The sequence below is a fragment of the Lutra lutra genome, chromosome 8 (assembly GCF_902655055.1).
Source record: "Lutra lutra chromosome 8, mLutLut1.2, whole genome shotgun sequence".
Classification (NCBI taxonomy): Eukaryota; Metazoa; Chordata; class Mammalia; order Carnivora; family Mustelidae; genus Lutra; species Lutra lutra.
Window position 1 is genome coordinate 44,592,642 of NC_062285.1, and position 19,292 is coordinate 44,611,933.

Below are 19,292 nucleotides of genomic sequence, written 5' to 3' on the forward strand. Positions count from 1 at the left end.
TTAATTACAGTATTAAATCTATTTATGTAGATTTTATGTGATTACTGATATGGATTTAAGTTAAATAATTTGTTATTTGTTTATATTTGCCCCATCTACTCTTTGTTCTTTTATTCCTTTTTTCTTCTCTCTTTTGAAATAATCAACATTTTTTCCTCATTCTACTTTAGTTTCTCTTTTACCTTTCAGCTGTAGCTCTTTGCATTACTGTTTTTTTGTAGTCATTGTAAAGCTGTACTGTCCAATATAGTAGCCACAGGGAACATGGGGTCACTTCAAATTTAAATTTGCATGAACAAAAGCAAGTAAGTGTAAAAATTCAGTTTCCAGGGGCATCTGGGTGGCTCAGTGGGTTAAAGCCTCTGCCTTTGGCTCAGGTCATGATCCCAGGGGCCTGGGATTGAGCTCCGCATTGGGCTCTCTGCTCAGTGGGGAGCCTGCTTCCTCCTCTCTCTCTCTTTGCCTGCCTCTCTGCCTACTTGTGATCTCTGTCTGTCAAATAAATAAATAAAAATCTTAAAAAAAAAAAAAGTCCGTTTCCATTTGTGGGCGGTTACATAAGGATCATAAACTCCTGTGATGGGATATATAAGAGGTACCAGTTGCAAGAAAAATCCTGCTACTCACATGAGTTTGGTGTCAGTTTCTACAAAACCAGAAGGGGGTAAAATCCATCCTCGCCTTCTCCAGTTTTTCTTTCTGTTCTTCCTCTCCTAGTTTTCTATGTGAATTCTTCTACATGTCACAAATGATGAACCTCTCAGGGTTTGGTCCTATGCCTCCTTCTCTCCTCGCTTTCCATTCCTCGAATGCTCTTATTTACCCCACAGGAAGACTGTATTTGCCCAGAGCCTGCTGGCCCAGAGTTTACTGTCCACTGGACAGTCAACTGAATGTCCCACTATCAGTACATTCCTAAATAAAAGAATCAGTTTCTGTGTGCTTCTTCGCTTGTATTTTCAATCTTGGATTGGATTGGTGGCATCAACGTTTCTTTCTTTTTTTTTCTTAAAGATTTTATTTATTTATTTGACAGACAGAGATCACAAGTAGGCAGAGAGGCAGGCAGAGAGAGGGGAGGAAGCAGACTCCCTTCTGAGCAGAGAGCCCCACATAGGGCTCGATCCCAGGATCATGACCTGAGCCAAAGGCAGAGGCTTTAACCCACTGAGCCACCCAGGTGACCCTGGCATCAACTTTTCTTGATCTCACTCCAATATTCAATAATTCACTAAGTCTCATAAATTAAATTTCTGAAATATTTTTTAAATGCTTTATCATGTCTGGTGCTCCTAATCTCTTAATAGGCTATGAAACAACCTCTTAAATAAAAGGCCTCTGAAGCTTTAGGAACTTTCTCCCAAAGTGCATTTTTAAAATACATTCCTCTAGAGTTGTGTTTTAGAAGTCAAATATGATCACGTTGCTTTTCCATGTAAACAAATAAATAACCAAGAAAACCATTCACTTCTCATTTTCTATAGAATATCAGTACTACTGCCATTACCACACTTTTCTTTCTTTCTTTTTTGTTTTAAAAAGATTTTATTTATTTATTTGAGAGAGAGAGAGAAAGAGAGAAAGAGAACAAATGAGCAGTGAGGAGGAGCAGAGGCAGAGGGAGAGAGAGAAGCAGACTCCCAGCTGAGCAGGGAGCCTGATGTGCGTCCCATTCCCAGGACCCTGGGATCATGACCTGAGCTGAAGGCAGAGGCTTAACTTACTGAACCACCCGGGAGCCCCACCGAAATTTTCACCACTAATTTTTCTTTGCCTACTTACATACTATAATTATTACTACTAGCTATTGCTACTAGTGCTATTATTTCTATTTTTTAAAAGATTTTATTTGTTTATTTGTCAGAGAGCGAGAGAGAGAGAGAGCGAGCCCAAGCAGGGAGGAGGGTTAGAGGGAGAGGCAGACTCCCCTGCTGAGTAGGAGCCTAAAGCAGGACTCTATCCCAGGAGCCTGGGATCAAGATCAAAGCTGAGGGCTGGTGCTTAACCAACTGAGCCACCCAAGTGTCCCATTACTGTCATTTCCAACTAATGTTTACTGAGCAGTGTTATGTGCCAGGCAATAGGTATTTTATATAATATTGGTTAAAAACACTGCCTTCGGGTTAGACAGATCTATATTTTAATCATACTGTAGCTACTTATTAAAAAATTATTTAATCTCAGTTTCCTCAATGGTAAAATATGGATAATTACAAGATCTACATACTATAATATTATAATTGAATGAGATATCCATGTAAAGCACAATAGTTGTACATAGTACTCAATAAATTGAAATTACAGATATACTAAACATATTATCTCTCATTTCTAGCTCAATCCTGAGTTTTTTCTTTAAAGGTTTTTATTTATTTGAGAGAGCAAGAGCTGGTATGAGTGGGGGGAGAGGCTGAGGGAGAAGCAGACTCCCCAAGGAGCAGGGAGCCTGATGCAGGGCTTGTAATTTCCAGGACTTGTAATGAATGAAGTAATGAAACCTGACTTCTCAAAACTTCTTGATTGTTATTGCTGTAGGCCTCTTGCAATCATTGTAAGAACCACAAGGGCTGTCTAGTGACAGCACTGGTTCTGGAAAGGTTAAGACCAGCACAAAACAATAAATGATTGAAATACATGTATTTAAAGGCATTTGATGTTGAAAGAAGAAAAGAGAATTGGGAAGAGAAGTATTTCATCACTCCCTAACGTTTCCTGTGTGAAGTCTTCCACTGGGCTGAGCTGTTCAGTGAACATCTTGGGATCATCAACACAGTTGAACAGCACCAGTGTTGTGGGTTACACAGGACTATTTTGGCCTTTGTTTCGAAGTGATTACTTGGATGACTCAGGAATTTGGGATAAACTTCCTGGGTTGACCTTACTGTACATTTTATTACATTTTCCAGCTGATTGCATTAGTTGCTGGGAAGCCAGTTGTAGAGGGCCCAGCTAACCTGGACTGCATGTCCCACATGCCCTTCAAGGAATTAGGGTCTAAAAGCTTCCAGGATATGTGTTTTGTTTTGTTTTGTTTTGCCTAGGCAGCCACTGAAGTGTTTTCCAGCCCGGCCAACAGAAACATGCAAAAGAGGATCTTGGGCCACGGGACAGAGGACAATTTTAAGCAATGAAAAAAGAAAAATGTGTCAGAGGAAAAGCTATAAGGCCATCATCATGAAAATATCACCAGAGACAGCAGACCATACAACTGAGGACAACTCAGTATTATGAAACCAAAATGAATAAAGACAAACCACATGAAGGAAATTCAAGAGGAATTAAAATAAACAACACAAATATTAAAAAAAAAAAAAACCCAAAACCTGAATTTCCAGAAGTGGCAAAACAAGAGAAATTTAATGGGAACAGTTTGTGCAAATGAGCTTGTACCCCAGCACTGTGGTATACAAAAAGAAATTCAGAAATGTTATTACCCGCCCCTCCTCCCTTACTGCTACTCTCTTATGATAATTATTAGACAAACTGAAAAAGAAGGGATTGACCTTTTATTTATTTTTTTTAGAGGGGAGACAATTGGGAGACAGGCAGAGGGTGAGAGAATCTGAAGCAGGCTCCATGTCCTGCACTCGGTCTCAGGATCCTGAGATCATGACCTAAGCCAAAATCAAGAGTTGGACACTTACCCAGCTGAGTCACTCAGGTGCCCTGCAGGCATTGACATTTTAAAATCCTTACTCCGTGGCAGGCAGTTTACTTAAAATATCCCATTGTATCTTCCCCCAAATTTATAAGACACATATTATTATTGTCATTGTTGAGGGTGCTCAAATAATGTATCTAAGGTCACATGGTACTGTGGCACAGCTGAGGTTAATTGAAACCTAAATCTGACCTCAAATTTTATCCATTCATCTCACTGTGCTGCCTTCCAGAATAACCTCATTATAGGAACATCTCTCCTATGACTTGGTGCCACTAAATTGAATCCAAAGACAGAGTGATGGGCTGTTCCTAAGTAGTAATATGGTTATGTGGGCTGTTATAGAATCTTTTCTTTTTTCTCAAAGAATATTTTAAAATTGAGGGAAGTATCATGCACACTGTAACAACACTCATAGGCTCCCAGAACTAGCAGCTATTAGCTATCATATTTGATGTTCATCATTTTTTTCTACCAAACAGTACAGATTAAATCTTTCTGTTCCTCTTCCACTCTCACACTCCCTCATCTAGTTCCATTTATAGAAAAAGTTTAATTTTGGTGAGTGATGGATGGCCAGTTGTTGGATAGGGGCCCTGCTCTCCTTTTCAGAATTCAGAGCTGTCTCTGGGAATCACTGTCTGGCCAGCGGCTCCATGTCTTCTAGTAAGCTATGGCCTCATGACTATTTCTCACCAATGGAACGGTGGGAAGTCACTGCCCGCCGAAACTTTTAAGAAGCAGATGTGTTCCCTCTACATCTTTTCCCCCTTTTGTTGGCATCCTGGATGCAGAGGACAAGGTTGTAGAAGATTGTGAGAATTTAATTTTGTTTTGGATGTGACAGTTGAAAGACAGAAGGGATCTGAATCCCTGAATCACATCATGAAGGAATAATATATGATGATGAGGAAAATTTACATTACAATGTTATATGAGCAAGAAATAAATTAGGTTAAGCCATTGTAATTTTAGAATTATTTTGTTATAATACCCTAGTTAATCATCTGACTTAATTACTAATTAAGAGTAATTAATTTCACATTTCATTTTTGTAGATATATTGCTCTATTTTAATTAATTCTATTTTATACCTATATTTCCTTAATTACACTAATCCAATATTTAATTTTCTGTAGATATATTACCTTAATTAATTATTCCAAGTATTTTTCTAATTAACTTTCTATTCAATTACCTTAATAGTACAGTTTTTATTTTTTTGTAGCTATTTATCAATAAAATTGTTTTTAGAGACACCTGGCTGACATGTTCACTGGAGCATGCAAATCTTGACCTCTGGCTTATAAATTCAAGCCCCACAGTGGGTGTAGAGATTATTTAAAATAAAATCTTTTTTTTTTTTAAGATTTTATTTATTTATTAGAGAGAGAGAGAGCACAACCAGGGGAATGGGGCTGAGGGAGAGGGAGAAGCAGGCTCCCCACTGAGCAAGGAGCCTGATGTGGGACTTGATCCGAGGATCCTGGGATCATGACCTGAGCCGAAGGCAGACACTTAACTGACTAAGACATCCAGGCGTCCCTTAAAAATAAAATCTTAAAAAAAAGAAAAGAAAGATAGTTCTTATTGTGTCATTTAAGAGAAACTATATGAAAAATATAATGTTCACAGATCATTGATTTGTGAATTATTTTTCCGCAGAAAAGTAGGTTTTTGGAATTTTTTCACGTTGATATCTGAATGTATTTATAATACTATATGTAATACAATATATATTATGTATATTTATCTAATTAAACATAGATTTTTCTTAACTACTATATAAAATTCTTTTATTAAATCATACTACTTATCTCTTCACTTCTGATGAGCATTTAGGTTGTCTTTTCTTTTTTCCTTCTATTTTGCTATTATGCACACTGCTGCAATGAATATCTTTTTTCAGTTTCCTTGAGCATGAATGCAAAAACCACCCTAGGATATATGCTTTTACTTAGAATTGCATTTTAATGTTTTATGAGATATTGCCAAATTGCTCTCCAAAATGGTTGTTCCAATTTCTATTTTTTCTTTTTTTAATTTTTAAAAAATATTTATTTATTTATTTGAGAGAGAGAGAGAGAGAGAGAGAGAACATGAGCAGGGGAGGGGCAAAGGGAGAGGGAGATAAGCAGACTCACTACTGAGCATGGAGCCTGGACTCAGGGCTCAGTCTCATGACTCTGAGATCATGACCTGAGCCAAAATCAAGAGTGAGATGCTTAACCAACTCAGTCACCCAGGCACCTCCCAATTTCTATTTCTTTCTTTCTTTTTTTCTTTAAAGATTTTATTTATTTATTTGACAGACAGAGATCACAAGTAAGCAGAGAGGCAGGCAGAGAGAGAGAGAGGAGGAAGCAGGCTCCCTGCAGAGCAGAGAGCCCGACTTGGAACTCGATCCCAGGACCCTGAGATCATGACCTGAGCCGAAGGCAGACGCCTAACCCACTGAGCCACCCAGGTGCCCCCAATTTCTATTTCTACAGTAACATATAGTATTCCCATTTCCCTGCATCCTTGCCAACACTCCAGGGTTCTTGACAATTTGATAAGAAATGATATCCTATTGTTTGAATTTTCATTTTCTGAATGGGTGAGCATTTTGTCTGGCTCTTTGGGTTTCCTCTTATGATTATTACCTGTTCATATCTTGTTCATTTTCTGTGGTGTTTGTTTTCTTTTTCTAAGTTTTTAAAAAATAATCTGTATATGAACTTGATTATCTCTTCGACGTCTCTTACTTTTGACTTTGATTGTATGTCTTTGTTGAACATACATTTTAATTTTGATGCAAAATTTATCAAATGTTTTTTGCTATTTTTCTTTATTTTTTGCATAAGACAGTCTTCCTTATCATCATTTTTACAAATTTATTTCTACATTTTTTCCCAATGTTTAAACTTCTATATTTCACATATAGATCTTTAAAATTTATTTTATTTAAATTTTTTTAAAAAATTTTGTTTGATCAGTGTTCCAAGATTCATTGTTTATGCACCATACCCAGTGCTCCATGCAATACGTGACCTCCATAATACCCACCACCAGGCTCATCTAACCCCCACCTCGCCACCCCCCAGAACCCTCAGTTTGTTTCTCAGAGTCCATAGTCTCTCATGGTTCGTCTCCCCCTCCGATTTCCCCCAACTCACTTCTCCTCTCCATCTCCCAATGTTCTCCGTGTTATTCCTTATGCTCCACAAGTAAGTGAGACCATATGATAATTGATTCTCTCTGCTTGACTTATTTCACTCAGCATAATCTCCTCCAGTCCCGTCCATGTTGATACAAAAGTTGGCTGATATAATATTCAGTGATTTAGTAGTTGCATATAATACTCAATGCTCATCACATCACATGCCCTCCTTAATGCTCATCACCTGGTTCACATGTAGATCTTAATATAGCTTGGGCTTATCAAGATAGAGATCTAATTTTATTTTTTTCATGTAGAAAATCATCATTCCCAATATCATAGATTGAAGAGTCTACCTTTTATCTCTGATTTGTAATACTGTCCTTACCCCTTTCTAGCTGTGTGATTTGGGCAGGTTACTTGATGTCTCCATAAAATGGGAATAATAATAATAGTAATTATTATTATTATTATTACATACTTTCATGATATATTAGTCCAACTAAGAGCTGGTCCCTTCAAGAGCCAGCCACTTTAAACTTGCCCTGCTCATTTGAGATTGAGGAACCACATTTTTTTTTTTTTTTAATTTATTTGACAGAGATCACAAGTAGGCAGAGGGGCAGGCAGAGAGAGAGAGGAGGAAGCAGGCTCCCTGTTGAGCAGAGAGCCCCATGCAGGGCTCATCCCAGGACCCTGGCATCATGACCTGAGCTGACGTCAGAGGCTTTAACCCACTGAGCCACCCAGGGTTGATATGGATGATATACATAAACTATATAACTGTCTGTTGTGTATAGAAACACTATAAACATGATAATTTCTCTGAAGAAATAACATTGACTAAGTATTCTTTAGTATGAATGAAACTGACAGTTGAGGTAATGCCGAAATGTCCAGGCTTTCACTTTCAGAAATGTAAAGAGATGTCAGCAATTAATTCTGAGTTTGACACAGTGATGGAATTACAGATGGAGGGGAAGACATGAGGCTTATGATGACATAAGGACAATGAGCAATGGAAAAGTAATAGACACTAATCAAAAGAAATGAAATTTAAAGCATATAAAGCTGGAAGTAGCCAAGGGCCAGAGGTAAATTGTTGCATCTCAGACATAGTAAGGGCAGAGAGAAGATTTGAACTCAGGTCTTCTGATTTCAGAATCTGAGCTCTAACTATACTAGATCCCCTCCTGTATATGGAATGTAAAAAACACATACAGTATTAGGAGTTAGATTTGAATTCTGCCTTGTCAGTAATAGATCCGTGACTTTGCCTAGTTTCGTTCTCACTAAATTGGGAACACTAATAGCTGCCTTCTATGGTTGCTGGGAGAATTGAGATAATGCTGGTGATGCCTCTGACATGTCCAGGTGCCTAATCAATGCATCTTCCTTCTTGAGAAATCATGTAGTTTGTATTATTAGGAATTAAATTAAGCCATCCTCAGCTTCTTTGTTGTACAAATTATTTCTACAGAAAAGTAAGACTTATTTATCTCAGTACTTTTTTGAAGATAAAAAATTGCAGCAAAATAAAGGGTGACTTTGTGATTTGGAGGCAGAAACAGTGGCCTGATTCTGAGCACATGTGAGCACCACACGAGCATGTGCAGACACACTCATCTGGTGTCCTAGATGTTGCCACTCTAACTCAATCCCAGGGTTCTGTCTCTGTATTAAAACTTTCTCCTAGATTTAAAAAAATGCCAGGCCTGGGCTGATACAAATTTCTTAGGTATCAAAGATTCTAGAATGGGGTTCTTTGTTTCTCCATGTTTGACAGATAGCTGCACCTTCTGGTGCAGTGCCAGCTGTTTCCCTGAGACATGATGGTCCAGGTTGGAAAAAGTGGATTTGGCCATATTGGGTGTCTGGTCATCAGGACTGCTTTTAACTCTGGCAAAGTGGATATTGTCACCATCAATGGCCCCTTCATTGACCTCCATTACATGGTCTATATGTTCTAGTTCCACCCATGGCAAATTCAACAGCACGGTCAAGGCTGAGAATAGAAAACTTGTCACCAGTGGAAAGTGCATCTCCATCTTCCAGGAGCAAGATCCTGCCAGCATAATGGGATGATGCTGGTGCTGAGTATGTTGTGGAGTCCAGGGTCCTTCTCACCATGGAGAAGGCTGGGGCTCACTTGAGTGGTGGGGCCAAGATGAACATCATCTCTGCCCCTTCTGCTGATGCCCCCATGTTTGTGATGGGTGAGAATCATGAGAAGCAGGACTGTACCACCAACTGCTTGGCCCCTCTGGCCAAGGTCATCCATGATGACTTTGGTATTGTGGAGGGACTCATGACCACAGTCCATGCCATCAAACGCCACCCAGAAGACTGTGGACAGCCCTTCTAGGAAGCTGTGGTGTGCTGGCCAAGGGGCTGCTGAGAACACATCCCTGCTTCTACTGACCTGCCAAGGTTATAGGAAAGGCATCCCTGAGCTGAATGAGAAGCTCACTGGCATGGCCTTCCATGTCCTCACCCTCAATGTGTCCACTGTGGATCTGATCTGCCACCTGGAAAAAGCTGCCAAATACAATGACATTAAGAAGGTGGTGAAGCAGGCAACATAGGGCCCCCTCAAGGACATCCTGGGCTGGTGAGGACCAGATTGTCTCCTGCACCTTTAACACCCTTTAACTCTTCCATCTTTGACGTTGGGACTAGCATTGCTCTCAGTGATCACTTTGTCAAACTCATTTCTTGGTATGACAATGAATTTGGCTATAGCACTGGAGGGTGGGCCTTATGGCCCACATGGCCTCTGAGGAGTAAGAACCCTCTGGACCACCAGCCCCTGGTGAGAGCCACAAGAAGGGAGAGGCCCTCAGCTGCTGGGCAGTCCTTGCTTAATTCATCCCCCAACACACTGAGAATATCCCAACTTTGACAGTTTCCATCTCAGACCCCCTGAAAAGGGGGAGTGGCTTGGGGAACCCTATCTTCTCATATACGATCAATAAAGCATACTGTACCCAGTCTAAAAAATAGAATATAATGTTTATGGCATAAATTAATTATAGGTACTAGTAAATAGGTGAGGAAAGTTTCTGAGAGGAAGAGAAGGCTCTCCCTCTCAAACCACTGGAAATGTGATTTTTAAATTCCTTTTTGGGCAAGAGTGAATTTGGAGTGATTGACCTGACATAGGTCACAGGGAGTCTCAACTAGACCTCAAGATGCAGGGTGATCCCAGGAACAGGACTTGGAGTGTAAAGCCAGGAATAGGGTCTTTGTATTGTATTCCTGTGAGGATGCTGGGCAGGGAGACAGAACCCTCACGTGGGGAGTGAGATAGAGACTGAATGCTGAAGAAAAGAACAAGAAGGTTCATGATGGAAGGGAAGAGGTAGAACAGGTAATATAACCTAAGTCTCTGGTGTGTGTCCACCATGAGGGGTCTCAGTTGCTTAAGGCACATGCCACCCCCGAGTGAGGTGCCTTCTGCACATGTTGCTATCAAATGGGATGAAGACCCCACGTTAGAGAACACAGAACACATCATTTCACTGCTAAGAACGTGTAAAATGGAATAACAGAATGTCAACAAACTGCTCCTAGAACAGTAAGTAAGTGCAACTGTCCAAACAGTGATAATGAGATATTTATGGATGCTGAAGTAAAAAACAATCCACAGCCTGTTTCGCTGTCATGGATATATTTTTTCCGGGGATATTTTTAATGGGTTAGTCACACCACATTTTCACATATGAATCGTAGTTTTTGGGTCCAGCATGTGTCTCTTCACAGCTGAGAGGGTTTTTTTTAGACATTTATTATTTATTTATTTAAAGATTTTATTTATTTATTTGAGAATAAGAGAATGAGAGAGAGAGAGTATATGAGAGGGGGAAGGGGCAGAGGGAGAAGCAGACCCCCCCACTGAGCAGGCAGCCCAATGTGGGACTCAATCCCAGACTCCAGGATCACCACCTGAGCCAAAGGCAGTTGCTCAACCAACAGAGCCACTCAGGCATCCAAGAAACTTTTAGACATTTATTGGTAACATTATATCACTTTGTAACCACAGCTTTTTCAATGGAAACCCAGTTTATTCATATTCAGAGGACATTTCTCTTTTTTATTCAGGAGCTCTCTGAATTGAAAGTAGAACTTTGTCTGTATTTATGTGTGTGCATGCAGGCAGGCACGATCTTCATCTCAATATATATTTTCAATATATTTCATGTGACTAGTTAAAGAGGCAGGAAGGAGTTAAACAGTAGAAGCCTGAAGCAGAGCAGTGCGGGGGTGGGGGAGCAGGGATGGTAAAGTGTCATCAGAAAGTGTCATTGTTTCCGTTCATGTTGCAATTCCATTTTCCAATAAGGAACCAAAATGGATATTGCTTTTTTTTTTTTTTTAAGATTATTTATTTATTTATTTGACAAAAAGAGACAGTGAGAGAGGCAACACAAGCAGGGGGAGTGGGAGAGGGAGAAGCAGGCTTCCTACTGAGCAGGGAGCCCGATGTGGGGCTCGATCCCAGGACCCCTGGGATATTGCTTTTCTCTAAAAGGTTTAGACTATAACTTTACTCAACAATCAGGCACATGCAGAAGAATTAAGTCTTCAGTAGGAGGAATTTTGACAAGAGTTGACAGAAAATAAGCACCCTTAAAAACACAATGGAAGGGGCGCCTGGGTGACTCAGTTGTTAAGTGTCTGCCTTTGGTTCAGGTCATGATTCCAGGGTCCTGGGATCAAGCCCCACATCGGGTTTCCTGCTCAGCGGGGAGCCTCCTTCTCCCTCTCCCACTCCCCCTGCTTGTGTTCCCCCTCTCTCAGTCTCTCTTTCTGTCAAATAAATAAATAAAATCTTAAAACACACACACACACATACAATGGAATAAGATTGTGCTTAATGTGGAAGTTGAGCACGTACATCATTAGAGACACAAAGCAAGGACCCTGTTGTCACCATGCAGGCACAAGATGAAACACAGTCAAGAGGAATCAGCAGGATGTGGATTATACAAGAAGAAAGAGAATAGAGACTGCCTCAGAACAGAGACTGAGCTTTTACCTGTGACTCACTCTATAGTATTCACAGCAGTCCATGTATTAAACTAAGTAGCTGTTTTAGGAAAAGTGTATATATTACTCATTTCATAGCATGAACCTAGTCATCCTCAACTAATCTGTAACTTTCATAAAAAATCCAAGAAAGCAAGCCCCGAACCCAGACTGGGAAACAAATATTATGTTAGGATATGTTTCCAGATTGAATATTAATAACCACCCATGTGCCCCATCACCAAGTCCAGACATGGCTTTCTTATAGCCCTGAGTAACATCTTCTACATGTTAGCAAGTAAGAAGTGAAGCATCATAATATTTTATGTCACTTTAAACTTATACATGAATGTTTATTCCTAATCTTTTGACATAGAGCCCAAGCCTCTTCTTAGGTTAGGGCCCTCTACTTAGGTTATAACAAGTACAAAGAGTTGAACTTAGGTTTAGAGGCTATGATTAGGAATTCTTTGGGCCATCTTGATTTCTGCATCTTAAAGAAGTTATAAGATTACTGGAAAGAGTTGAGAAAATGGCAACTACAATGATCTCTCTGATTCAAGACCATGTGTGTAAAGGGGCTATAAAATAATGACTGGCTTTAAATCTTAGGGTTTGGGGGCTATCCAAGAAAGACTACAAAATAGGAATGAAGCCAAAAATAATGATGAAAGGAAAAGAAAGCTTATCGAGCACTGATTAAAAGAACAAGACCCAGCCATATCGTCTATGAGCAATATGTGTATAATATAAAACACAAGCTGAAAGAAAATTGAGTAGATAAAGGAAATATACCATGCAAACAGTCAGTATAGGAAAGTTGGTGACTATACTAATATCAGATAAGGTAAACCTTTAGACAAAAAATATTAACAGATAAAAAGGCATATTGGAGTCAATTCATCATGAAGACATAAAAATCATAAATGTGGGGATGCCTGGGTGGCTCAGTCAGTTAGGCAGCTGCCTTCAGCTCAGGTCATGATCTTGGAGCCCTGGGTTCGAGTCCCACATTGGGCTCCTTGCTCGGGGGGGAGACTGCTTCTCTCTCTGCCTCTGTCTGCTTGTGCTCTCTCTTCCTCTGACAAATGAATAAATAAAATAAAAAAAATCATAAATGTGTAAGTACCTGGTAAAGCATCTAAATACATGGAACAAAAAAGGACCCAACTGAAGAGGCATAGATCCACAAACCCACAATCATAGTTGGAGATTGCAAAATCTCTCTTTTATGAATGATAGAACAATTTCACAGAAATCAGTAAAAACAAAGGATTTCTGAACACACTATGACCTAATTAATATAGAATACAACAGCCAAAAGTGGCACAATATACATTATTTCCAAGTACAGATATTACATAAACCAAGACAGATTATTTGATGGGCTATTAAATAAGTCTCAATAAAATTAAAAATACTAAAATCATACCGACTATGTTCCCTGGCCATAATGGATTTATATTAGAAATCAAAACCAAAAAGATGTCAAGAGAAAATGCCAAACATTTGGAAAGTAAGTAATATATTTCTGAACAACTGGTGGGTCAAGAAAAATTTACACAGGGAATCAGAAAGTATTTTTAACTGGATGGTAAAGAAAATTCAACACATCAAAATTTGTATGATGCAGCTTAAAACAAAGTTTAGAAGAAAACTTGTAACTTTAATTGCTTCTAATAGAAAAGAAGAAAGTTTTAAAAACCACTATTGAAGATTTCACCTTATGAATCTGGAAAAAGAAGGGTGCCTGGGTGGCCCAGTCTTTAAGTGGCTGCTTTCAGCTCAGGTCATGATTTTGGGGTCCTGGGATTTAACCCCCCACAGGGCTCCCTGCTCGGTGGGAAGCCTGTTTCTCCCTCTCTCACTCCCTCTGCTTGTGTTTCTGCTCTCTCTGTGTCTTACTCTGTCAAATAAGTAAATAAAATGTTAAAAAAAAAAAAGAATCTGGAAAAAGTAAATTCAAAGTTGGTGGAAAGAAGGTAACAGTAAAAATAAGAATGAAAATAAATGGAATAGACAACTGACAGGCAATAGAGAAAATTAAAATAGTAAAAAATAGGTTCTTTCAATGAGTAACAAAATTGATAAACCTCTAATTAGACTAATCAAGGAAAAAGAAAGTAGAAATTACCAATAACAGGAATGAAAGAGTGTTATCCTCTAGAGGTCTAGCTGATATTAGAAGACTAGTAAAGAAATACTATAGTTTATACTATTTTATTATTTTATATATTTTATTATTATAGCTTTTTGCCAACAAATTTGGTAACCTGGATGAATGAACAAATTACTTGAAAACTAATTTACTGAATCAAGATGCATTAGAAAATTTAATAGCTCCCTCCTAATTGAAGTAATAATTAGTCACCATATACATGGATGAAAAGATTTTTTTTTGTATCGTTTGTATATGCACGTATGTATATAAATTGCTATTTTGAAGTCCAATAAGCTCACTTGTGATAAAAAGTCTTCCATTATTTTTATTTTTTATTTTTAAAGATTTTATTTATTTGAGAGACAGAGTGCACATGTGCGTGCACACAAGGCGGGGAGGTGCAGAAGGAGAGGGAGCCCTGAGGCCTGGACATGTGGCTTCCATTCCAGGACTAGGAGATCAAGACCTGAGTGGAAGGCAGATGCTTAACTGACTAAGCCACCCAGGCACTCCCAGTCTTCTTTCAAAATACAAATGTAAATCTCTGGATGTTGGTCCTAGTTAGATGAATATTTTTTTTAAAGATTTTATTTATTTATTTGACAGACAGAGATCACAAGTAGGCAGAGAGGCAGGCAGAGAGAGAGAGAGAGAGAGAGGAGGAAGCAGGCTCCCTGCAGAGCAGAGAGCCCGATGCGGGGCTCGATCCCAGGACCCTGAGATTGAGACCTGAGCCGAAGGCAGAGGCTTTAACCCACTGAGCCACCCAGGCACCCCTAGATGAATATTTTTTTTAGATGAATATCATATATGGCCTGATAAACAAACAATGGGAAGGATTCTTACCACTTGCTGACACTAATTAAAAATCTTACGGTGTAATTAAAATGTGAAAATGTTCCATCTGTTAAATTTAACACTTTACCCAATAGCCTTTGCTATTCTATTTTAAAGTTCAATTCTCAGTTAAGAAGGAATTTTTATTCCTCTTACTAGCATAATTAATGAGCTCTATTTTTGCATGTACGAATGAGCAAAAAACAACCCCCACCCTCAAAAAAAAAAAGAAACCATGGAAATTCAGCTCTAGTTGCTGCAGTCTACACAAAGAAAAGATTCTACCTGATTCTGTTTTTCTAAAATTTTTCTTAGGGGTCAGTGTCAGTAAATGCAACCCAGAAAAGAAATTGATCAGTGAATAGTAAATTTCAAAATCTTATGTTCTTTTTTGCTAATTAGATGTACCCCAACAGATATTTGTAGTCGTTCAAGGAGAAGTTTAAAAAGAAGCCAGAGGGGCTCCTGGGTGACTCAGTGGGTTAAAGCCTCTGCCTTCAGCTCAGGTCATGATCCCGGAGTCCTGGGATCGAGCCCCACATTGGGCTATCTGCTCAGCAGGGAGCCTGCTTCCCTTCCTCTCTCTCTGCCTGCCTCTCTGCCTACTTGTGATCTCTCTCTCTGTCAAATAAATAAAATAAAAAAAAAATCTTAAAAAAAAAAAAAGAAGAAGAAGCCAGAGAGATGAAAATATACCAGGGAGTGTGAAGGGTAAAAAAAAATTACTCAGTTCTGTTCAAAGATCTTCATATTAAATGCATTCCAGAGAGCCTGAAAACCATACAAACCATGTTTTACCTTATTTTCTGGTAATGCAACCAAAGAATGTTGAGTTCCCCGTCTTTTGACTCTAAATGGAAAGAAAACGTGGCTGTTCCTATCAGACCTCAGGGTCCTCTTTAAGTCTAAACACAGCCCTGGCCACCTCTGTGGCAGGTCCTGTATTCTATCACTTGGCGGGTGTTCTCAGAATGGAGGTGCTTGTTATCATTCTTATTCTGGGAATGACTGCATTAAAAATATGCAGCACCAAAAAAGCCTCACAGAAGAACCACACAGGAATACTTACGAAGTCCCACTGTTCACACAGCACGTTTGTAACTTACGAAGTCCCACTGTTCACACAGCACGTTTGTACCGCGGGCAGGCCAGGAATGCAAAGAAGCAGAAATACACAGTAATGTGTATATCAAATTATGCAGTTAGAAAAATCTGCTAAGGGCGCCTGGGTGGCTCAGTGGGTTAAGCCGCTGCCTTCGGCTCAGGTCATGATCTCAGGGTCCTGGGATCGAGTCCCGCATCGGGCTCTCTGCTCAGCAGGGAGCCTGCTTCCTCCTTTCTCTCTCTGCTTGCCTCTCTGTCTACTTGTGATCTCTCTCTGTCAAATAAATAAATAAAATCTTAAAAAAAAAAAAAAAGAAAAATCTGCTAAAATCCCAGAATATTGTGAATAATAACAACGATTGTAATAATTTAGCATCTGTTTAGGAAATCGAGGATATTGAATCATCTGGAATGAAAATACGTTTGTCAGATCAAATTGTTCAGGAAGTAGGCTAGGTTTTGATGGGAAAAAGGAAGAGCTGGTGGAGGAGGCAGGCGGAAGAAGGAAGCAAAGGCACAGCAGGACATTGGTGCCCCACTGACTGGAGTCCCTAAGGGTACTGTTTGAGCCCAGGCCAGTCTCTTTGCTACCTCTTTCCTCTGTGGTAGGAAATAACGAATAAACTTGAAAGACACTTTTAAAATACACATACGGTCTCTGTTTAGTTTTTTAAAATTTCTCTTTAAGTGAAACATGAATTTTGAGCTCTTTCCTACTCTATGGGGAAAAAAATCATTATTTTAATACATAACACACCTCCGAGTATTGAATGTTTTTGCCTTAACAAATGCTGTGCCAATCCTGATACCCGGAGAGATCTCTTCCTACTTTATGTGCACAGTTGCAAGGGTGAGAAAACAGCAGTAACTGTAAAACAAAATGTCAGCATTCAAGAGATTCTGAATATTTCAGGAGCCCTGAAGCCTGGAACCCCATGCCAGGATTTGTTTTGTAATGTTTAGATGAAAGCAGATGAGTATGTCATTATGATTTGGAAATTAACTTGCTATGACTGAATTTTTCCTGCCATCTGAGTTTCTCAAAAGAGAACACTGAAAATCAGATAAAAGGCACATCATAAGACTATAGTCAACAAGGGGAGAGATGGTCACTATACTTCGGTGAACATAGCGCAATGTATAAACTTGTCAAATCACTAAGTTGTGCACCTGAAACTAATGTAATATTGTGTTTCAACTATATTAAACACACGCAACAATTTAAAACAAAACAAAAACTAGAACACGGAAAATCAGGATCCAATCATTATATATGTTACCTTCAAGTATCTTTTCAATGGAGTTTCTTATGTGTGGGTCAAACCAGATGGACAAAAAATGCATAATAGAGGCCACCTATCTCTTCTTTTTAAAAAATATGTTCTATGTCCAACATGGGGCCCAAACTCACAACCCCAAGATCAAGAGTTGCATGTTTACCGACTAAACAAGCCAGGCACCCCCACCTCTCTCTTATTAGAGGCTGCGAACTTTGGGTACTGTGCAGAGTGGAAGGTTTGCGTCAATAAAATTTCCATTAGTTTTGTGGTTTCATAGGCACTGTTCCCTAGAAGTACCGATTGGCTCACAAACCCTATGTACAAAGTGAGATAGTCTTCTATTACAAGAAATCTCTACAATAAATTGGTCTTCCTTTTGATATTGACCACTTGATACACCTTGTGCCTTCTAGTGTGCTTGTTAGGTACCTCTCTTGCTTCTCTCATGTCTTCTAATTTAGCATAGCTCACAGAGGCAGAGATTTTTTCCTTACCTGCCTCTCTATCCCAGCCTGGGGCATTGCAATGTATTCCCACATAGCACTGTGTGCTCTTCCTACTGGGGCCATTAACTGCTACTCTATGATTCCCTATTTGAGTACACGTCTCTTCTACTATACTACAAACTCTTGAGGGCAGACTCCCCACTCTTTCATAGTACGTACTACTGAATGACAATAGTCAAAGCTGTCATTTGCTAAGCACCAATTACTAAATGCCCTCTCTGTAACCACTTGGAAAGAAGATGCATTATAATTCTCAATTTAAAGGTAAGGAAAGTGAAACAGGAAGGGTCAAAAGTTTGCCAAAGGCTACAGCTAGTACTGTCAGAACTAACCAAGCATCACTGGTTCCAAAGACTATGCTCTTTTTAGGATAAGCCCGTTTGCAAACAGATGACGGGAACTGGTGCAATTTTAAACTGGTAATATGGGTTTAAGAGTTCACCATGCAGGGGGAGGAGTCAAGATGGCGGAGAAGTAGCAGGCTGAGACGACTTCAGGTAGCTGGAGATCAGCTAAATAGCTTATCTAAAGATTGCAAACACCTACAAATCCAACGGGAGATTGAAGAGAAGAAGAACAGCAATTCTAGAAACAGAAAATCAACCACTATCTGAAAGGTAGGACTGGCTGAGAAGTGAATCCAAAGCGACTGGAAGATAGACCGCGGGGGGAGGGGCTGGCTCCCGGCGAGTGGCGGAGCAACGGAGCACAAAATCAGGACTTTTAAAAGTCTGTTCCGCTGAGGGACATCGCTCCAGAGGCTTAACTGGCGTGAAGCCCAGGCGGGGTCAGCACGGCCTCAGGTCCCGCAGGGTCACAGAAGGATCAGGGGTGTCTGAGTGTCGCAGAGCTTACCGGTATTAGAACAGGGAAGCCGGCTACAGAGACAGAGCCGAGGAGTGACTCTCAGCTCGGGGTTACCTTGAACCGGTCGCAGGCTCGGTCAGCTCGGAGCGCGGCCGGAGGCCAGGGTGACGGGAGTAATTGGGCGCTGTTCTCTGAGGGCGAACTGAGGAGTGGGGCCCCGGGATCTCGGCTCCTCCGGGCCGGAGACCGGGAGGCCGCCATCTTCATTCCCATCTTCCAGAACTCTACGGAAAGCGCTCAGGGAACAAAAGTTCCCGAAAGCAAACCCAGCAAACCCGAGCAGATTACTCAGCCCGCCCCGGGTAAGGGCGGTGCAACTCCACCTGGGGCAAAGACGCTTGAGAATCACTACAACAGGCCCCTCCCCCAGAAGATCAACGAGAAACCCAGCCAGGACCAAGTTCACCTACCAAGGAGTGCAGTTTCAATACCAAGGAGAGCGGCGGAATTCCAGAGGAGAAGAAAGCAAAGCACGGAACTCATGGCTTTCTCCCCATGATTCTTTAGCCTTGCAGTTAATTTAATTTTTTTTTCTTTTTCAATTTTTTTTTCTCTTCTGCTAAATTTTTTAACTTTTACCGTTTTCTTTTTTAACGTTTTTTAAATAGTTTATCTAATATATATATATCTAATATATATAAAATATATATATATTTTCCTTTTTATATTTTTTCTTTATCGGCTTTCTTTTTTTTAATAGTTTCTT

At 39.8% G+C, this 19,292-nt stretch overlaps 1 pseudogene; it reads left to right on the plus strand.

The window, feature by feature from the left end:
* Positions 1-8,635: 8,635 nt before the first annotated feature.
* On the plus strand, positions 8,636-9,418 carry LOC125107821 (glyceraldehyde-3-phosphate dehydrogenase-like; annotated as a pseudogene).
* Positions 9,419-19,292: the final 9,874 nt, after the last annotated feature.